Source organism: Perognathus longimembris, chromosome 19 (assembly GCF_023159225.1).
Source record: "Perognathus longimembris pacificus isolate PPM17 chromosome 19, ASM2315922v1, whole genome shotgun sequence".
Lineage (NCBI taxonomy): Eukaryota > Metazoa > Chordata > Mammalia > Rodentia > Heteromyidae > Perognathus > Perognathus longimembris.
In genome coordinates, this window is record NC_063179.1 from 20,801,034 (window position 1) to 20,823,621 (window position 22,588).

The 22,588-nt window shown below is 35.7% G+C and overlaps 1 protein-coding gene across 2 annotated transcripts in view; it reads left to right on the top strand.

Moving 5' to 3' along the window:
* Nipbl (NIPBL cohesin loading factor) overlaps positions 1–22,588 on the top strand; it is a 164,758-nt gene that overhangs the window by 44,138 nt on the left and 98,032 nt on the right. The gene's annotated exons all lie outside the window — the stretch shown is intronic.

The following is a 22,588-nucleotide window of genomic DNA, read 5'->3' on the forward strand; positions in this document are numbered from 1 at the left end:
CAGGAAGGAAAAAGGGGATCTAAATTAGGGTTTATAAAACACTGCAAAAAGAAGCTTTTTTAAATACCAACTTGCTGGTAATTTTTCAATAAATACATTAACTTTGTAACTTAAATCTAAGCCAGGCATGGTCAGGCTACCTGTAATTATAGCACTTGGGAGCCCAAGGCAGGATGATCTTGAGTTTGAGGCCAGCCTGGGCTAAACATTATAAGTTAGAGGTCAAACTGAACTACATAGTTAAGACCTTGTCTCCAAAGCAAAATTTAAATATAATGCTGAGTAGATTTTTAAATTATGGATTCACAAATCAGTAATAGAAATGACCAGGTTTCATGTAATTTAGTTCACATACAGTAACAACTATCTTGTATTAATCTCTCTCTCTCTCTTTTTTTTTTTTTTTTGCCAGTCCTGGGCCTTGGACTCAGGGCCTGAGCACTGTCCCTGGCTTCTTTTTGCTCAAGGCTAGCACTCTGCCACTTGAGCCACAGGGCCACTTCTGGCCGTTTTCCTTATATGTGGTGCTGGGGAATTGAACCCAGGGCCTCGTGTATATGAGGCAAGCGCTCTTGCCACTAGGCTATATCCCCATCCCCATTAATCTCTGTTACTGCTTCATCAGTTATATAGTATTCTTGATTGATTAAATGAGTTACTGTTACTACTAGCTTTTTGTTTTGTTTTGTTTGCCAGTTCTGGGGCTTGAACTCAGGGACTGAGCACTGTCCCTGGCTTCTTTTTGCTCAAGGCTATCACTCTACCACTTGAGCCACAGTGCCACTTCTGGCTTTTTCTATATATGTGGTGCTGAGGAATCGAATCCAGGGCTTCATGTATAAGAGGCGAGCACCTTACCACAAGTCCATATTCCTAGCCCCTTTCTACTAGTTTTTTATGGACCTGTTCTCAATATTGTTGGAGATCTCTCCCAAGAATTTTAGATTTCTAGTCCAAGTAAAAGTTCAGCTCTCATTCTAACATCCATAAGAGTATTAGTGGTGGAAAGTGAGTAATTTCTAGTTTACTTGCTAGGTTGCTGTCAAAATGTAGTTCCCTTTCCAGTAAAAACACTCATGAGGCTTCTAATACATACAAAATGGAAGATCATTATTTTAACAGCACTTGATTATGTTCATCTATAATTCCCTAATATCATCCTTCTAAGTGTATGGACCTGTTTACCGTCGGTTTCAAACCCTAACCTAGTGTTTAATAAGATCTCAAGTTATCCTTCTAATTCTAGCATTCTCTAGTAGTTTCACACTTGTTTATAGTTCAGTTCAATCACTGTTGTGCTAATATGGCAAGTTTTGTAGAATTTATTTTCTCAAACTATTGAGTTTCTGTACTTATGAAATAGCAGTGAAGTAATTAGAGTAAAATAACTAGAGAGAACATAACTTTGTTGCCAGGTGCCTTGTATGCATGTAATTTAGGAGAGCAATGAAGAGATTGCATAGGAGAAAAGCATTCAAGAAAAGTGGAGCTGGAAGGGATAAGATAGTAAGTGAAATTATGATGAAACAAAGGATATTAAAAAAAAGTTTAGGTGTTCACAGAAAGTTAGCAGTAGTATAAAGAAATGTTGAGGATAACATGTTTTGAAAATAGTTAAAAAGACCAATATTGTAGTAATTGTTTCTGTTGCAATAGGGCAAATATTAAAATGTATAGATTATCAAGGAAATTGAACGTAGAATAAAAATTTGTGAGCTGGGCACTGATGGCTCACACCTGTAATCCTAGCTAGCCCAGGCAGAAAAGTCCGAGAGACTCTGATCTCCAATTAACCATCCCAAAATGAAAACTGGAAGGTCCACTGTATCTCACTGTATCTCACTGTATCTCAAGAGCACTAGCCTTGAGCTAAGGAGCTCAAGGACATCGTCCAGGCCCAGAGCTCAAACCCCACGACCAACAAAAATCAAATAAAAATTTATGGGTTGAGTTTGTAGGTGTTTTGTTTAGTTAATGTGATCATATATATGTCTATACAATATATACATATGCACTATATAATATATATGTTATATGTGTACTTCGTTGTATATATATATTATATATAAGCATTCATTTTTTTAAATTTTTTTATAAGCATTCATTTAAGGGTTAGTCATTGAGTAGCTTTATGATGGACAGCTGGAAATAAGTAAGTACTGATATTTAATACTAGTAGTTAATTACAATCCAGGTGACTGATAGTAAGATTTTTCTTCCAAGTAGGATCAGAGCAATAGATCAGGAAAGGAAGAACTGACTAATCAATCATATAGACAATGACAAAAATTTAAAAGCTTATAACCAAGGGGGAGGGGGGAATGAGGGAGGAGGTAACAAACAGTACAAGAAATGTATCCAATGCCTAACGTATGAAACTGTAACCTCTCTGTACATCAGTTTGACAATAAAATTTTAATTTATTAATTGAACACTAATTTTTTGACAAGGTGTTGTGCAAAAAGGGTGCAGTTACATAGTAGGGCAGTGTGTACATTTCTTGTGATATCTTACACCCTGTTTTTCTTTCCCTTCCCTAGGTCGGTAGACATATATACAATACACAATGTATCAAGAACATATACAGTATCCACGTGGCCAAGCCCAAGAAAATTCGCCTAGGGCTTTAAATGTAATGTCGATATTAGACAATATGTCGACAGTAGTCTTATATGAACGTACATACATAGCTTTTGGGCTATTGTATTCCACTGAGGTCAATTTTTGACCTTTATATGTTGAGTAGTTGTTTGGTTTTAGTTACATACTGTTGGGTCGCTGCCCCAGTCCTGTGGGAAATACCATTTGACAAGCAGTTTTTGGTTTCACAGACCTGGTCTCTACTGTCTCTCCGTCACCCTTTCTTAGCAGACATATATCAGGGAGATCATTCCCCTTTGTTTTCTGTGTTCTAGGCTAGTCTCGCTCAACGTTATTTGTTCGAGTTCTGACCATTTCCCTGCGAATAACAATATTTCACCATTCCTAATCGCTATGTAGTATTCCATTGTGTATAGGTATTTTTTGGATCCATTCATCTGTGGAGGGGCATCTGGGTTGTTTCCATATTTTGGCTATTGTGAATTGTGCCGCGATAAACATGGAAGTACAAATGTCTTTTTGATATCTTGGGACCTGCTGTTCAGAATAGATGCCTAGGAGTGGTATGGCTGGGTCATAGGGTAGGTCTATATTGAGCTTTTTGAGAAACCTACATACTGTTCTCCAAAGTGATTGTACTAATTTGCACTCCCACCAACAATGGAGAAGGGTTCCTCTTTCCCCGCATCCCCTCCAGCATTTGTTGTTGCCTGAGTTCAGAGTATAGGCTATTCTAACTGGAGTGAGGTGGTATCTCAGGGTTGTTTTTATTTGCATTTCCTTTACTACCAGGGATGTTGAACATTTCCTCATATGTTTCTTTGCCATTTTTATTTCTTCTCTTGTGAAGTCTCTCTTTAGCTCCTTTGCCCATTTCCTAGGTTTACTGGGCTTGTGGAAGGGCTTAGTTTTTTGAGTTCTCTGTAGATGACAGATATTAGGCCTTTGTCTGTTGCTGTGCTGGTAAAGATCCTTTCCCATATGGTTGGCTGTCTTTCTGTTTTGGTGGCTATGACTAAAAATTAAAAAAAAAAAAAAGCTTATAACCTGCGGGTTTGGGTTACTAATAGAAGAGATGTGATAGAAATTTTAAGGTTACCAGATGTGAGTTGTATTTTGGAAGTAATTCATAGGTAAACACTTTAAGGAAAGTGATTGCCAGGCATATTGATACATTTATACATTGCTAAAAATTTGTGCCGGGTGCTGATGGCTCATACCTGTAATCAGAGGATCTCTGTTCAAAGCCAGTGGGGACAGGAAAGTCCATGAGACTCTTATCTCCATTTAACCACCAAAAAACTGGAAGTGGCACTGTGGCTCGAAGTGATAAAGTACTAGCCTTGAGCTCAGGGACAGTGCCCAGGCTGAGTTGAAGCCAAGTAGCAAGAGTTGGGGAGTGACCAGCTCTTCATCCCTAACATCTGTACTTTATTCTTTTTATCCTAAATTCAAAGGTCAGTCATACTTACACCACTTCCTTGTATGCATCTTAATTTTACCTCCTCTATCTTTGACTTTTGTCTCTTTTAGCAATTATGATTGAATCTCAGTTGCAGCTGAAACACATTAGAGAAAAACAATAAAAGTATGATAATTGATCTCACTTTAAATTAAATTAAAGGCAGTGGGGGAGGGGCGCTGGGAATGTGCTTTAGAAGTAGAGTGCTTGCCTAGCATGCATGAAGCCCTGGGTTGGATTCCTCATTGCTAGCCTTGAGCAAAAGCCAAGGACAGTGCTCAGGTCCTGACTTAGTCCAAGCCTCAAGACCTGCAATCAATCTATCAATAAATGTAATGGACTAGTACTTTAATTTCTTTGGCCCATTCATTCTCCTAGGTAATTATTTTATGGTTTTTGTCCTCGCCTCAAACCCTCCAACATTTCTTCTCTCACCTTTAATTCTAGCTGCTGAACTTATTGTTTCAATGACAATAATGAGGCATTCCCAAGTTTTTATAAATACCTTACATAATTTATCCTTGTCAGTCTTACTCAGAAATACAATACTTTTCCTTCTGTTACTATAGATGAATAGTGACTTTTTCAAGTTCCTAAACTTAACACTTCCACTTACAAGGTCTTACTTGCATATACTCAAAAATACTATCTTCTCTTTCCTGTGTCTTCACCTTTTTCTTTCTATACTTTTTATTTGCCTTACTCACTAGGAAACCTAAGTCCTGTTGGAGGGCAAGCTCTTGGGAGCTTTGGAGGATAATACCTGCAATATTACTTTTCTGTGTGTCATTTATATTTTTGTTTCCTTATTCAAATATACCATCTTCCCTTATTTTTTACCTGTTTAATTTTTATAATGTTATTCTGATAATTATCACAACTCCCTGTGGAATGAAGTAAGAGGTGATGTTTATGAGCATGTATGTATATTACCTTCAATTGCCCAAGCTAGTCCCTTAAAATTGTACTACATGCTTTCCTTTCATTTTCAATGTCCAAGTACTGAACCAAGTTTGTCTTTGTATATCCAGCTCTTTTTTTTTAAGTTTTTATTATAAAAGTGATGTACAGAGTGGTTACAGTTTCATACTTTAGGCATTGGATACATTTCTTGTACTGTTTGTTACCTTGTCCCTCATACCCCTCTCCCCCCTCCCCCTCTCCCTTTCCCCCCCTGAGGTGTTCAGTTCACTTACACCAAACAGTTTTGCAAGTATTGCTTTTGTAGTTATTTCTCTTTTTTACCCTGTGTTCTCAATTTTGGTATTCCCTTTCAATTTCCTAGTTCTAATACCAGTATACACGGTTTCCAATATACTCAGATAAGATTACAGAGGTAGTGTAGATACAATCACAAGAAGGTGATACAAGAACATCATCAATAGTAGAAGCTACAGATACACATGGGATGTTGAAAGTAGTTACAACTGTGATATAACAATCATTTCCATAACATGGAGTTCACTTCACTTAGCATCATCTTATGTCATCATAAGGGTATAGCTATTGGGCTCTTGTGATCCTCTGCTGTGACTTGCCTAAACCTGTGCTAATTATTCCCAATAAGGGAGACTATAGAGTCCATGTTTCTTTGGGTCTGGCTCACTTCACTTAGTATAATTTTTTCCAACTCCTTCCATTTCCTTACAAATGGGGCAATGTCATTCTTTCTGATAGAGGCATAAAATTCCATTGTGTATATGTACCACATTTTCCTGATCCATTTGTCTACGGAGGGGCATCTGGGTTGGTTCCAGATTCTTGCTATGACAAATTGCGCTGCAATGAACATTGTTGTGCTGGTGGCTTTACTGTGATTTTGTTTGTGGTTTTTTGGAGTATATCCAGCTCTTTATATCATCCTGATCTGTTTTGATTCATAGGAATTCATTGTTCCACTTACACATTTCCTATTGTTCCTACCTACAGTTTGATGCCTTCTAAATCCATAGTGTTGCATAGAGTATATGCTAATACTATATCTATTTATATCATTTTCAGTATAAAATCTTTTTTGTGGTTATCTGTAGTTTTCAGTCTTTTGGACTCCTTAATTTAGTACACAAGGCTTTTAAGTGAGTCTTTTTCAACCCTTTGCCTTTTTTTTAAAACTGTTCACTCTCCATGTTTTCCAGTTGTACTCATCCAGAAGTACTTGTTATTTATTAAACTTGTCGTCCTGTTTGACATATATTTGCCTTTGCGCTTGCTTTCCCTCTGTCACTTTCCACTCTAGCTTTCAGGATTTATTACAGATAACAACATTCTCAGAAGTTTTCCTCATCTCTTTTTAAATAGTTATTAGTATGGCACTACCTCCACACATCTATATCATTTGAGAAAACTGTTAGAAAGTCATATTCTTGGATGTTACCCCATATGTAAATTTAAAACTTTGGTGCTAAGGCATAGCAATCTGTGGAGCCCAAACATTTTCAAACTTCAGCATGCTCAGAACCACTTGTAAAACTTTTAAAATACCATCTCCCATCTCTGAAAATTTTTGGGTAAGTGGTGTAATAAATTTCATTAATAGCTCTAGTTTCCTGCCCCTTCCTATATTTAAGACTTTTGTCCTATGCCCTTGTATTTCCCCTAAAAAGGCAGAGACTTCAGATTTGGCAACAGGGCTTGCTGTGGGGGCATGTAACATGACCAAAGGACTGAAAAACACTTGTGGGATTTTCCTTAAACATTTGTGCCTCTGCTATCTTTGAGAGACTAAAATGTTTAGCCTGTCCTGTGGTTTCTTTATAGGAGGAAGTTGAGACTTGTTGTTTTAAGCTAACAAATAGCATTAAAAAAAAATAGAGTTTGATGTCTCCAACATGCACTCAAATAATTGGCAGATACATATACTGATACACTGTGTTGTTAAGCTATGAAATTCAGTAGATTGAGTGTACTATATATATTTTTTAACGTGTGTACTGCTACTGAGGCTTGAACTCCGGGCCTGGACATTGTCCCTTAGCTTCTTTAAGGCTGGCCCTCTATCACTAGAACCACAGCTCTCCTTTGGATCCTTGGTGGTTATTTGGAGATGAGAATCTCACGGATTTTCCTGCCTTGGGCTGGCCTCCAGTTGCAATCTTCAGATCTCAGCCTTCTGAGTAGCTAGGATGATATGTATAAATGACTGGTGCTTGGCCTTAAGTGTGTTTTGATAATGATATTTTTGCTTTATGACGGGTTTTATCTAAATGTAACCTCATGCTTATAGACTAGGCTGTTTAAAACAATATATAATTTCTTGTTTAAAAAATTTTGTTTTGAACCAGGAGGTAAGATAGACCCTTTACCCAACTTCCCCTAGTAATAATGCTTCACACAACTACAATAACAATTAAAAAACAGGATATTCATATTGTTACAGTGAAGAGCTTAAAATTTAACCAATCCTTTATGCACTATTTTGGGTGGAGGGCTCGTCTCATTATATCTTTACCTATATGTAACTATCATCACACAACATAGAGAACTATATTGTTGCTACAAGAACCACGCCATTGATAGCTCTATCTATACCTGTACTTTCCATCTTTAACATGGCACCCCAATCTGTTTCTCATGTTATGTGAAGAATATTAAATAAATGGGCTCATACATTATGTACCTTTTGAAGAACAGCATTTTTCAACTCACCATAGTCATTTTCTTGAGTTATAGTATGTATTGTATGTAAAAATAATTTTTACTGTTAGTAATAGAATTTTATATCATGGATATAGTGTAGTTTGTTTAAACATTGCACTGAAGGACATTTGGCTTTTAATTATTTTTGAGTATTATAACTAAAGTTAATATTTTTAGGATTATGTACAACTTTATGTGAAATGATTCAAAACTAAATAACTGTAATGTGTCATGCTTGTTAACTAAGATATGTATATAAGTAACCAGCAGATTACTTTTTATTAATGACATGAATCATGATAAACAAAATTGAAAGCCCCTTGACTTGGCCTAACAGGCCAATTAGGATTTAACTTGTACATGCCTTTTGCCCTAATCTTGTATCACTCTTTATCTGCTAGCCACATAATCACCTTTTCATTGCCTAAGAACTTGTCCTTCAGAGACTTGAACATGCTAATAATAACTTGCTACCCCATTACCTTTTCCTCTTCTGTGCATTGAACTCTTGTGAGGTATTGTTAATGAGATACCCTCTCCGATGTAAATTTGATTATCTTCTCTCTATTCTTTTCACTTAAGCAAGCAAGCAAACAAAACACATAGCTATCACTGAGATATCTTAAGAACCAAAAATTCAGGATCACATTGTGAGCAAGTCACTTAGGCTTTATGTGCCTTAACTATTATTTTCAATTTGAGAAGTAAAATAGTATCTATTTTATAGAATAAGGGTAAACGAATTAAAAGATGTTATTGTTGTGGAATTCACCACAATATTTAATTATTACATTGTATTCATTGTATCATCCCTGCTGAACTTTTTTTTTTGGCCAGTCCTGCGCCTTGGACTCAGGGCCTGAGCACTGTCCCTGGCTTCTTCCCGCTCAAGGCTAGCACTCTGCCACTTGAGCCACAGCGCCGCTTCTGGCCGTTTTCTGTATATGTGGTGCTGGGGAATCGAACCTAGGGTCTCGTGTATCCGAGGCAGGCACTCTTGCCACTAGGCTATATCCCCAGCCCCCTGCTGAACTTTTAAACACCTTGATTGAGTATATGAATCACGTCTGTTTTTTTTTACCACTGTGTACTCAAGAAACACTATCTGTCTGGTACTAATCTAGGTGCTAAGTATTAAGTGCATGATGGTCTATACATACTACTTTTTAAAAAATCATGTAAGCAGTTTTTAAAAATCATGTAAGCTGTGAGAAGAAATAAGTTATAAATTTTATCACCTCCTGATAAGGATATGTTCATATTATGAAGTATTGGTAAACAAAACTTAAATTCCTGTACTTGAGAAATAGCAATTCCATATTCCAATAGAAATTAAGTCTTTTTTGGTATTTAAGTAATTATTAATAACTATTAACAAGTACAGGTGTTTTAATTCAGCCTGTCAGTTTATGAATGCAGTCTATCCTGATCAATATCACCTACTCAATAATTCTCCCTGAAGTGACTTTTTCAAAAGTTAATCTTCCCTGAAAAAATACCTATCTTTTAAAAAATTTACTAGTTATATTATTCAGTAGTTATATATGGTACCTTTGATTTTTTATGCACTTTTGAAGCAAATTGAGAAATATTATCTGTGGAAAATATGGTTTCGAGATAGAAAGTCCAGAAAGAATGATGCTTTTATTACTGCTGACCTCACCATGGGACAGTAGTATTTTGCACCCAATAAAAAGTTCCCTCAGGGAGGAACACACAGGCACAATGCCTATGTGCCTCTGATCATACACAGTAATATCTATTGAAATGAACTCCAGGAAATAGAAATAAGATTCTTTTGTTTGTTACATGTTTTGGAGAGCTTTAGGAGAGGCACAGAAATGGAGAGATAAATAGTAAATAAATGCAGCAGTAGTCCTCACTAGATACTATGTTTAAAATGAACTATACCACTTGGGGGTTGGAGGGGTAAGGAAAATGTGGGAGAGTAAGAGGGAAGGAGTGATATTGTCCAAAAAGAAATGTACTCTTTACCTGACTTATGTAACTATAACCCTCTGTATATCACTTACAATAACTAAAAAAATTTCAAGGAGTTTCCTCAACTAAAAAAACCCCACAAACTTTTGTTGTGGAAAATTTTAAATATGTGCACGGTATACAGAAGAGAAGGAATGGCCAGGACTTATCACCCAGCTTCAGCATGATGTGATTAGAGTTTTGTGTATACTTGTACCCTTTTCTTCAATCACTGTTCAGTTATTATTTTCATTATTACCTTTACAGTTTTTAAGAGTTTGGTTAATATTTATATATCAAAACACAGAAATCTTAGCTTTATAGATTTGGAAAGCTATTTAGCATGGTATAGAACATTTTCATTACACTAGAAAGCTTATACATGCCCATTTGTAATCAAATCTACACTGTTCTAATATTTTTCTCTCTGCCTGTGATGAGTTTTGCCAGTTTCAGAACTTACCATATATGGATTTACACAGTATATGCATATTTTATTTTGACACCTTACACTAAACAGGTTTGCAAGATCCATATTGTGTATTTCAGTTTTACTTGCTATTGTAAGGCAATATTGCCTGTGTCCAGATACCAGAAATTGTATATCATCTACCATTAATGAATATTTAAATTATTTCTGAGTTGGTTCTGGAATAAACCTGTCAGAAGATTGTGTAAATAGCTTCTTGTGGACTTGTTTACTTTCTCCTGAATAGATATCAGTATAGGCAGAAGAAAGGAAAAATTTTTGTTTTAAAAGTTTGTTTAAATTAATAAGCTCATATCATGGTGAATTAAAAAGAAGGAATAATACAGATTACCAATATAAAAAATAAGGAGCATATTTGAGTAGTCTTCAAAAGAATAGGAAAATATTATGATCAATCTTAAACTCTTTAACAAGAAAGTAAATAATCAACTCACAAGGCTGGCTTGTAAAAACCTGGCAAAATTAATGTGCCTGCTAAAATTCTTTAACTATGTAGTAAGTCAAATTCCAACTGTCTATAGTATATTGTGGCCAGCTAGAGTTTACCTGAGGAATGTAAGTTTTGTCCAGTATTAGAGAATCAGTGATATTATGAACTATGTTAACAGAAATAAAGTAGAGCAAATAATATTGCACTGTTTCAAAAATTCAAAAGTTCTCAGTTATACACCAACAAGTATAATTCTCAAAGAACAAATTGTTAAATTAGGTTTCATGATTAAAAATATTTTTCTTGCCCAGTGCCAGTGGCTCATACCTATAATCCTAGCTACTCAGGGAGGTTGAGATCTGAGGATCACAGTTTAAAGCCAGCCTGGGCAGGAAAGTCCATGAGACTCTTATATCCAATTAACCACCAAAGAACCCAAAGTGGCACTATGGTTCAAGTGGTAGAGCGATAGCCTCGAACTGAAGAGCTCAGAGACAGTGCCCAGGCCCAAAGTTCAAGCCCTATAACCAACCAAAAGCATTTTTTTTCTCTTCAAAAGATGTTATGAAAATGGGATAAGCAAAATACTGGGAGATAATGTTGGCAAATACTTTTTATCTGAAAGAATGTCATTTTTACAAAGAATATATAAATAGTATTCTCATAAGACATAAAGTTGCCAGACCTCTGCTGTGCATTGCTACTTATTGAACATCAAAGCAGAAATCATTAATTTAGGCAGTTGGGAAAGGAAGAGATCAGATTTGGAGATAAGAATTCAGGAGTCATTAGCACAGGTCATCTTTTAAAATAATGAGTGAGATCAACAAGGGAATGGGGCAGGAAGATGAGAGGATTCAGGAATAGCATATGTAGTCAGAAGAGACTACATTGTTTTTATAGAAAATAAATGAAGAATTATTCAGAGAAAAGAGTGATAAATAACTTTGTTCAACACTGTTTAATCATGTAAGACCTGAGGTTTGTGTGTTGAATTTAGCAATGTCTTTGTCATTGCCATTAGAAAATGTGCATAACAAGACACTTGAATTGTACAGTGTGGGTTCAAGAGAAAGGTGAATTAAAGCAGTGGAAGGAATTTCACTTGAAAATAAGCAGAAATACCAAGTAATTGTTGAGACTGGAGAGGACTCACACTTTGTATTTGCCAGTATATGAGGTTTGAACCTAAAAGCATCTAAACTGCTTAGCAGCTGGCTTGCTCAACTGGCACTTGATCCATGCCCAACCCAGCTCTTGCTGGTTATTTTAGAGATAGAATTTGGAAGACTTCTTCCATGGCTGCCTTCAAACTGAGATCCTCTACATCTCAGCCCCTTGAGCAGCTAAGATTAATAGACTCAAGCCACAAATACCTGATAGGGTCTTACTTTTGTGCTAAGACCAGCTTGGATGCAGTCCTATTTGTGCTTCTCTTCATTACTGGGATAATAGGAGTGTGCCATCATTCCCAACTACTGGCTGAGATCAGAGTTTCTGAAATTGTTTTTTTCTTATATTTTATATTCATCTTTAAAAAGTCACTCTTTGGGCTGGGGATATGGCCTAGTGGCAAGAGTGCCTGCCTCATATACATGATGCCCTGGGTTCGATTCCCCAGCAACACATATACAGAAAATGGCCAGAAGTGGTGCTGTGGCTCAAGTGGCAGAGTGCTAGCCTTGAGCAAAAAGAAGCCAGGGACAGTGCTCAGGCCCTGAGTCCAAGCCCCAGGACTGGCCAAAAAAAACAAAAAACAAAAAAATAAATAAATAAAAAGTCACTCTTTACTTAGAAAACATTATACAATGCAAAATCTGTTGCTTTCTAATGATGTTGAATAATTAGCTCAAAATGATCTAACTTTGTATGTATTAGTTTTACAAGATCCAAATTTTTTAAATTTCCCACTATTTACAATAGAAAGCCTGCCCTCTTGTGGATAATTTGGTATTGCTCAGATACAAAAGCATTTTACCTTAGATTTCATATTAAACTGTGTATCATCAGTGATATTTTGCTACAAAGTTGAAGCCTAAATCTTAATGTTACAGTTATTTTAAACCTAGCTTTATTTAGAAAGAAACCAATGGTCATTTAATTTTGCATTTCTATATCCATTGTTTAGTTTACACTTTTTTTTTTTTTTTTTTTTTTGGCCAGTCCTGGGCCTTGGACTCAGGGCCTGAGCACTGTCCCTGGCTTCTTCCCGCTCAAGGCTAGCACTCTGCCACTTGAGCCACAGCGCCGCTTCTGGCCGTTTTCTGTATATGTGGTGCTGGGGAATTGAACCTAGGGCCTCGTGTATCCGAGGCAGGCACTCTTGCCACTAGGCTATATCCCCAGCCCTAGTTTACACTTTTAATAAGATACAGTCTTACGACTTTCAGAGGCTTGAAGTCAGTGTTTTGTTTGTAGTACGGAAAGAAAAGAGATGAGATGAGAAAAAATGTGCATGCACATAAGTGTGTGTGTGTGTGTGTGTGTGTGTGTGTGTGTGTGTGTGTGTGTGTGTGTTGGGCTGAAAACCCAAATCATAGAATTTTCCTCCATGTCCTCCATAAATGTTTATAAAAATGATTCTGAGGTTCAAAACTATTTTTTTCCTGATGCCAGTTTGTGTTTTTCCATGTATTAGTAAAATTAGATACTGTGCAACCACTCTTCAGGGCTGTGTCATCAACAGACTATTTTAAATAATGTAAAGTCCTGTTACAGCCCATATAAAGGGTCTGTACAGTTTTTAAAAACAAACAAGAAAACTAGTTATAGAAAGATGTAAGTAAAACAGTGTTGTTTTATTTTTCAGTCAAAATCCATATATTTTGTCAACTACTTAAAAATCATATCTAATTTACCTATTATTGGTTTTTCCCCCTATAGAATAATACTATAGAATTCCCTATAGAATAATATCCTATATTATGGCTAGAGGGAGCTCAAGGTTCAAAAAATGCAGTCTCCTGAAAGAGCTTTTCAACTTTTTCTTTTTCTTACTTAATGGAAGTAATTTGAAACTTAGGAAAAGGAGAAATGTTTTAAAGGAAGTGAGAATGTCCACAGTGTAATTGATTGGGAATTTTTTTTAAGCTAGGATTAACAGACGATCTCTTTATAAATGTCTTAAACAGAATGTGAAAACAAAATCAGTTCTTGAATAGGTAGGGAAATGGAATCTGAAAGTAGCTTGGATAAAGTTTAAGTCTTCTACTGGAAAGGTGCAACTCTTTACGTGGTAACTATAAACTGTATAAAATAGTAGGTAGTACAACTTTATTTATTTATCGAATCTTTGTAGCTTTTGATGACTTATATTCGATGTATTTCCCAAAAAGATTTTAACCAGCTTATAATGTTAAATGCAGTCTCAGTTGGGAAGATGAAAATATTGTAATTTTAAACCCTTTCCATTTAAAACCAAAAAAATAACATTAGCAAGGAAGGAATGTGTTAAATAGCTAAGTATTTTACATAAGAAACCTGGGTTTGTTTTAAATAATAACAATTAAACAAAATAACCATAATGTAAAAAATACTGAACTCTAGAGGTCCAAACATTTGAATTCTAATCTTGGTCTATGCAAATTATTAATTTTTCGACATTAAACAAACCCAAGAGCTTTTACTTTTTGTAGTTTTATTGACTTGTCTTTCTATCATAACAATGTGGTGATAGCTTGGTTTATGGCCATTAGCTCTGCCTGAGAATAAAATTTCTTTAGTAGCACTTGAGTTCAAAGAGGAGCTGTAATCCTAACATTTTTCAATCCTAGTGGGAGGACTGAAAGTTTGAGGGCAGACCCTGACTGGAAAAAACAAAAATAGTAAGACCCAGGCCAGCCCAGTTAACATATTTAATACCCTCCTTCAAAGAAAAAAAAAAAGCCAACCTGAGTTCAAATCCAGCTCCACTACAAACCGTTTCTTCATCCAAAGAGTATTTAAGTTCTGAACTTAATGTTTACATCTGTGAAATAGAGATAATCTTCTGATAATGTAATTATAACTAAGGAAAGATACAGCAATAGATAAAAAGTGGTTTACCCTACTTTAAATAGGAATTCTTTGGGATTATATGTATTTTTTTATATTTTGAATTATTTTGTGTATACATACTGAAAGACTTTGGGGTAAGTCCATTTGTTTCATTTATAGATATAGTATGAAGTAATTTTATTATTATTTATTTGTTTGTTTATTTTTTGCCAATCCTGGGCCTTGGGCTCAGGGCCTGAGCACTGTCCCTGGCTTCTTTTCGCTCAAGGCTAGCACTCTGCCACTTGAGCCACAGTGCCACTTCTGGCCATTTTCTATATATGTGGTGCTGGGGAATTGAACCTAGGGCTTCATGTATATGAGGCGAGCACTCTACCACTAGGCCATAGTCCCAGCCCCAGTATGAAGTAATTTTATATAATAAGTTTTATTGCTGTGTGTGTTTTGGTCCTGGGCCTTGAACTCAGGACCTAGAACCATCCCTCAGCCTCTTTTGCTCAAGTCTAGCACTCTACCACGTGAGATACAGCTCCATTTCCAACTTTTTTTTTTTTAAGTAGTTTATTGAAAATAAGAGTCTCAGAATCTTTCTTGCCCAGCCTGGCTGTGAACTACAATCCTCAGATCTCAGCCTCCTAGGATTCAGGTGTGAGCCACTGGTGCCTAGTTGGTCTTATATATTTAAAAAAAATTTTTTTAAACTGTGACTTAGCATACACATGAGATTAAGTACAGAATTTTCCCCCTGGTAGTCTCTCACCAGTGCTGAAAATGTTCTATTATTTAGCTGTTAACTCCTTGCTCTGTGTGTGTGGGTGGGTGGGTGTAATGTTTGTGCTACTAGGGTTTGAACTCAGTGCTTCATGCTTACTGTCAGGTACTCTACCACATGAACCATATTCCCAGCTCTTACTGCTTTGTTTATTCTTCAGATAGGATACCTAAGTTTCTTGCCAAGGCAATCCTAGCTAGAGATCCTGTTTTTTTTTACTTCCTCCTTCAGTTAGCATGGCAGGTGTGTGCCACTGTGTCCAGCCTTTTGTTGGTTGAGATGGAGTCTCATGAACTTTTAATTCCCACTGGCAGTCTTTCCTATTTCTGCCTTCTGAGTGGCTAGGATTATGGCCAGGAGCCACTGCACCATTTTTTTTCTTTATTATTTGTTTTTTATACAGTGATGGCGATTGAACCCAAGGCCTTGGGGATGCTAGGCAAATGCTCTAGCTAACCCCTCAGCTTTTGTCAGTTTCTGAACTTCCACCTCGACCATTATTATATGTCAGTACTGCAGTATTTTCACAGAACGTTATGCCTCTATTATCTCTCAAAAATCATCCTGATTTATCATTATTACATTCATCTTAATTGAAAGCTTAAGTTTGTACATCAAAGATACGGAGGGAAATCAGTATTTTATAAAACATTGTCTCATAGACTCACCTTTCTTGCCATATTCTCTAATGAAAGAATTTATGAATATGCCCTTTATATTCTGTTATTTCTTAACACTTGGCACAGTGTCTTCATATAGTAGCTGCATAATATAAGTTTCATAGATAATTAGGTTTTCTATAGAAATCTATGTATAGAGATAGCAATCTATGTATAAATAGTAGCAACCACTGTGTATGTATAGATAAATAAGACTCATAATCTTTTCAGTTTATTTCTCTTTTCTCCCTGTGGAATATATACTCCCTAATAGCCACATAGTCAAACTCAAATTTTGAAGAACAGAGACTATTTCTATCTTGTAACTATGGTCCTTTGCTTGTGTCTATGATACAGTAACATAAAGTAAATATTATTGGATATATCATTATAAAAGAAGTATAGTATATTGTGAAAGAATACTTGAATGGGTTTGGATGAACTATTGATATAATTTATATAGCATTTTAAAACTATCTTAACTACTAAGCAATTAGTAATATACCTCAATTGATAGAACAACTAACTACCTAGCAAATATGAGGCCCTGAGTGAGTTTAAAACTCCTGTTTTTGGGTGGGTGGGTGGAGCATAAGTACTTTGGTTATGTGAAAGAAAAAGTGAAGCAGATCTTTACAAGAGAACAGTGTGCATTTCAAAGGAACTTCAGTTACTAAATTACTAAGGCATATTAAATATATGTCAGATACTAAGACATATAACTATTGGAATAGTTACCAAATTGATAGCTTACATTTATCATAAAGGTATAGTTCATCTTTGTTATATTTAAAATTGAGGAAAGGAGAGGTTTGTGCTTGGTAAGATTTATTTATTAAAATGTCAGTGTCTCACTGGTTACTGTGTGACACCTACCTGTAATCCCCAGACAGAGACTAAGGCAGGACGGTCACCAGTTTGAGACTAGTCTGGGCTAGTCTCAGGACCAGCCTGAGTTACCATTGTGAGACCCTTTCTGAAAAGGCATTGTGCCAATTTTAAGAAAAAGAGGACCATAACCTAAAAAGTGTCAAGATGTTTGTTTATATACTAAGTATATAATTACATACTAATTATATAATCTTTTATCAAAATCTGATTCTCTCCAAAGTGCAATTTGCCTACTACCTATAGTATAGATCAAGAAGAAATGGTACTTGAGTTGTCATTAATAATGTATACCATGACGCTGAGCATGATACACACCAGTAATACCAGTCAAGTCAAGGTCAACCTAGGCTACACAGTGAGACCCTCTCAAAAACAGAGAAATGGGGAAGAAGGGAGGGAAGGAGGAAAAGAGGGAGAAAGAAGAAACAGGGAAATATGAATCATATATGTGCTTATGAATATAAATGTGTAAAGTAAGGTCACTTTACATTACAGTCACATGGTATTGTTTACTGAAGACCATTCATTTAAACAAGGCATTCTAATAACATTAGAAAATGAGGGGCTGGGGATATGGCCTAGTGGCAAGAGAGCTTGCCTCGTATACATGAGGCCCTGGGTTCGATTCCCCAGCACCACATATACAGAAAACGGCCAGAAGTGGCTCTGTGGCTCAAGTGGCAGAGTGCTTGCCTTGAGCAAAAGGAAGCCAGGGACAGTGCTCAGGCCCTGAGTCCAAGGCCCAGGATTGGACAAAAAATAAATAAAAACATTAGAAAATGAATGCTTCAGATATGTAATAAAATGAAAGATTTCTGAGATAACACAAATGAAGGATGCAGAAAAAATATATAGTAAGTAGTTACATTTATGAGCATTCTGTATGTGTTAAACACGTTTCTGCTTAAAGTAAAATTTGAAACTATTATAATTACACGTGTCCTTTTTAAAGAGATGAGGAAATTGAGGTAGAAAGTTACTAAGTAATTTGTCCATGGTTATTACATAGTCATTGGGAAAGCTTTGATTCAAACCTATACAACGTCTTACTTAAAAAAAAAAATACTTTGTACTAGTGTATCTTAATTGTTCAAAGTAGTGGGTTTCCTTATGATGGTGTTCACACATGCATATAATTATAAAAATTCTTTTTGTCCCTCTTCTCCATTACTTCTCAGTAGTCTCTGTCCTCTTTTCAAATATTACCTCTTCTTTGCCCTCTTCTCCATTACTTCTCAGTAGTCTCTGTCCTCTTTTCAAATATTACCTCTTCTTTCATGTCTTTCTTTTCTATCTTGATTTGCTGTATCTTTGACTATGTGCTTTTACTGTGTAGATAATAGACCATGATTGATAATTAATACATAGTTTTTGTTTTGTTGCTATACTGGAGTTTGAACTCAAGGCTCCATGGTTGGTAGGCAAGCACTCATTACTTCAGCTACAACTCTCACAGTAATTGTTCATGACTATAACATTATTTTATTATGCTGTATAGTATTAAATTTATTCTGCCAAATAATATTAAATTAATAATATTGTTACGTATTTTAGTTAAGTAAAATATTCACAAATGAGATAGCCTTTGTTTGCCCAAGGCAAATTATAATCTTGCTTTACATCAAGATCTCTCATGATGGATTAATATTTGAGTGCCACATGAAAATTAAATGAAGTATGTTAACGTACTGTACAAGCATTTTTATTACATGGTACATGTTTAATAAATAGTCATCATGTCTACCAGATTTTTACTACAAAAATTCAATAGAGTTGAGGCAACATCTATGTACCTAAGTTTTTAAACCATGTATTTGATTAATTCTTGAAGATACGTTTTTAAAAGTGAAATTGACACAAAACTATACATACTTTGTTGGTTTTGTTATAAGAAAGGTTCATCTTCTATCAGATATTCTGAATCTACCTTGATTTGAATATTGTTATAATTTCTACTTGTATGATTTTATTTGCATTCATTTTATTTTAATGAAGGAATTATAAATTTGAAGAGAGACTAAACCAAAAAAAAATCATGGCAAGCTTAGAAATAAGTCTCCTTCAGACTCATTACTATATGCTAAATTGAGAATTTACTATATAATATCCCATTATTAAACTTCTTTTAATTAAATCTCAGTCTGTTCTTAAAATTAGTTTATTAATGACTTCCTAACCAGTATATTTTGTTTGCTTTAGTTTCTTGTAACAACTGTTTTTCTTCTTTATATTGACTTTCTACAAGCTTATCATTGATACCGTTACAGACGTGTAGACATAAATATTTGTTTAACTGTGATTTTTAAGATTATGGTAAAGCATATGCTAAATTCCCAGTAATTGGTGATAGATATTTTTCAATTAGAGATTAAGACTCTTCTCTTTTTTTTGGGTGGGGGGGTTGTCTGAGACCACGATTCAAACTCAGTACATGATGCTTTCACTCATTGGTTAGCATTCTACCAACTGAGGTATGCCTCCAACCTCAAGTCTCTTTCCTAGTTCACCTGTTTCTCCTCTATTCTCCAAAATCTGTTTTCCATGTAGCAGTAACACTGTTAACTTTCTAGATCATTCGGTGCATGACAAGTAGTGAATTATTTACATGCCACCAGATGCTATAGCTATGTCTGTAATACTAGGTACTCAGAAGGCGGAGATCTGAAGAATTACTGTTTAAGGCCAATCCAAGCAAAATCTTCTCCAGACCCCATCTCAACCAATAAAAAGCATGATGGTATGTCTGCCATCCCAGCTATGTGGGAAAAATAGGATTGTGGTTCAAGCTGGCTCAGGCATAATATGCCAAAAAACGACAAAGCAAAAAGTCATGGCTCAAGAGTAGAGAGTCTTGAAGTCATAAAGCACTGGTGAGTTCAAACTGCAGTACCATTCAAAAACAAAATCATTTACATGCATTGTCTTATTTTACTTTCGTCACCACTTTTGTGGTGGGCTACTTTCCTTACTCTCCCATTTCTGGAAATCAGCAGTTCTCAGACTGCTTTGCCTAGTGACACACAATTTGAAATACATTTTCCCCAGATTCACAAAGTATTGTGCAGTATGCCATTATTTTCCCTCAATGTTGATCTTAACCTATTAACTTTAGTCTATAATCAGTCACTATTCAATTTGTAATGCATTTCCTTAAGATGACAGTTCTTAGGCATTCATTCAAATGTTTCCTAACATTTAGTTACCAGGTTATTCTAGATATACTTCTCAGATGATGAGATTTTCATGAAAACCAATGTGCCTTCATAGTCAGGTAGACGTAAGATATCAATTCTAAGCCAGAAATACTCTATTTAGCTACTAGTGTGCATATTCATCCTCAGAGTTTTAGGAATGCTGTTTCTTTGTGGATTCTAGTTACCTGATCATATCACATAATATAATATAATCTTCACAAGTTACTCATGTTATTAAAAAAACATTTGGCTGAAGCTTAAATTCTAAGTCCTTTATTCTTCAGACTCTTGGATTCCAATTTTATTATTCTACTTAAGTAGTAAGGTACAAATGTTTTTCGTTAAAGGCACTTTAAGTAAATATGTGTGCCCTCTCTTCCCTTTTCTCCCAGTTTTGAGTTGACCTCAAAATATTCAGATGCCTTATTACATCTCTAAGAAAAGCAGTCTTTTGGTTGATTCTGTTAGTCTTTTAAGTTCATACGTCCTAACCAGTAACATAGTACAATTTTTATACCAAAAATTGTAGCCCTAATGTTGGATCTGCTTTACTTATTTACTTATTACTATTACTTATTCTACTTAGGGAAGTAGAATAAAGTCATGTGGCCTTACTAGCTGTATTTAAATTGCAGTCATTTGTTACTTAATCTGTTTGAAAATGATAGTTTATATGTACAGCAATAAGTCATGTATGGTAAGTTGTTTTGTGACACTTTGTAAAAAATCATTCGAATTAAATGATTTCTGTCTGTTAATTACCTAGCATAAGTTTGAATTTTCTTACTGGCATAAAGTTACAAAAAAAAAATTCTTGTGGCCAGGCAACAGTGGCTTACATTTGGAGGCTGAGATTTGAGGTTCATAGTTCAAAGGCAGCCTGAGCAGGAAAGTCCATGAAACTCTTATCTCCAATAAACCACCAAAAAGCTGAAAGTGGAGCTGTGGCTCCAGGGGTAGAGAGAGTCTTGGGAGACAAAGCTAAGGGACCCCCTCCCTCCCCCCTCTCCCTTCCTCCCTCCCCCCTCTCCCTCCCTCCCTCCCCCATCTCCCTCCCTCCCTCCCCCCTCTCCCTCCCTCCCTCCCCCCTCTCCCTCCTTCCCTCCCTCCCCCCTCTCCCTCCTTCCCTCCCTCCCCCCTCTCCCTCTCTCCCTCTCCCTCTCTATATCTCTCTCCCTCCCTCCCCCCCCCTTTTTTTTGATCAGTTACAAGGCTTGAACTCAGGGCCCAGGTGCTATTCCTGAGCCTTTGTACTCAAGGCTAGCATACTACCACTTGAGCCACAGCCACACTTCCGGTTTTCCGGTTGTTAATTGGAGATAAGGGTCTCATGTACTTCCCTGCCCTTCAAACCCTGATCCTCAGATTTCAGCCTCCTGAGTTAGCTAGAAGTACAGATAGATATGAGCACTACCAATACCCAGCTAATTCTGTTCTGTCTTAAAAGGTATTTGATGTCAATGCTAAATACATAGTGTTACATTAAATTTATTTAGTGATGGTTAGAGAATCAAGTTAAGCAAAGAGCGAATTCAGTTGTGTAGAAGAAAACACAAGATAGTCATTAACTCCAGAAGGAATTGAGTTGCTATTCTGTTTGAGGGTTCTATAAATGCCAATTTTATCTTAGTTGAACTATACATATATGTTATATACATTTGTCTACATCTTTTTAATAAAAATGTTTGGAGGAAAAGGAAATTGTCAGTATTAACTACCTTAGTATTCACTATATTGTTTTAAAAATAATTATTTTCCAGGCTGGATTAATATATATGAGTAAAGGGCTACTGTTTTAAAGAAACGTAGAAATTCTCTTGAAAGTAACTTGCAAATGTAAAGTCAAAAAGAGAAGTATTGAAGCAGGAGACAGTTGCTGGGAGTATGCCTCCCTGGTGTATGCAAAAGGACCTGGGTTTACCACCATCATAAGAAAGAGAGGTGGGGAGAGGGCATTGAGCAAAAGAAAATTCACTTTTCTACTATAGCCCTTGGTCTTGGCTGATGGATTCTTTTAATTGCTGATTCGTTTATAAAATAATCATGTCTGTTAGAAGTATTTTATCATTATTAATATGCATGTTATTAAAGTATTATCCTGATCATTAAAAAAACACAAGTTAATGGAAAGATAATGTTCTTTCTATAAGCCGTAGAGAAAAATTGGGGGACTGCTTTGCAGGGAATGTACATATATGTATCTGTACATATATGTATATGCATGTGAGCATACATATTTGGAGATAGTGAATTACATTACATCATGATAAATACTAGGTATTTAAATCATGAGTCATGTTGTAAGAAAACAAAAAATACTGGCTATGCATTTGCCCATTCTGTGATTGCATATTGGTAAAGTGATTGTTTTTTTAAGCAACAGGCACTTACATTTGAGAAGACTAATCATGCAAGAACGGAACAAGTTTCAAAGATGTTCAAAAGCAATATATAATATAATGATATATATTATTTTA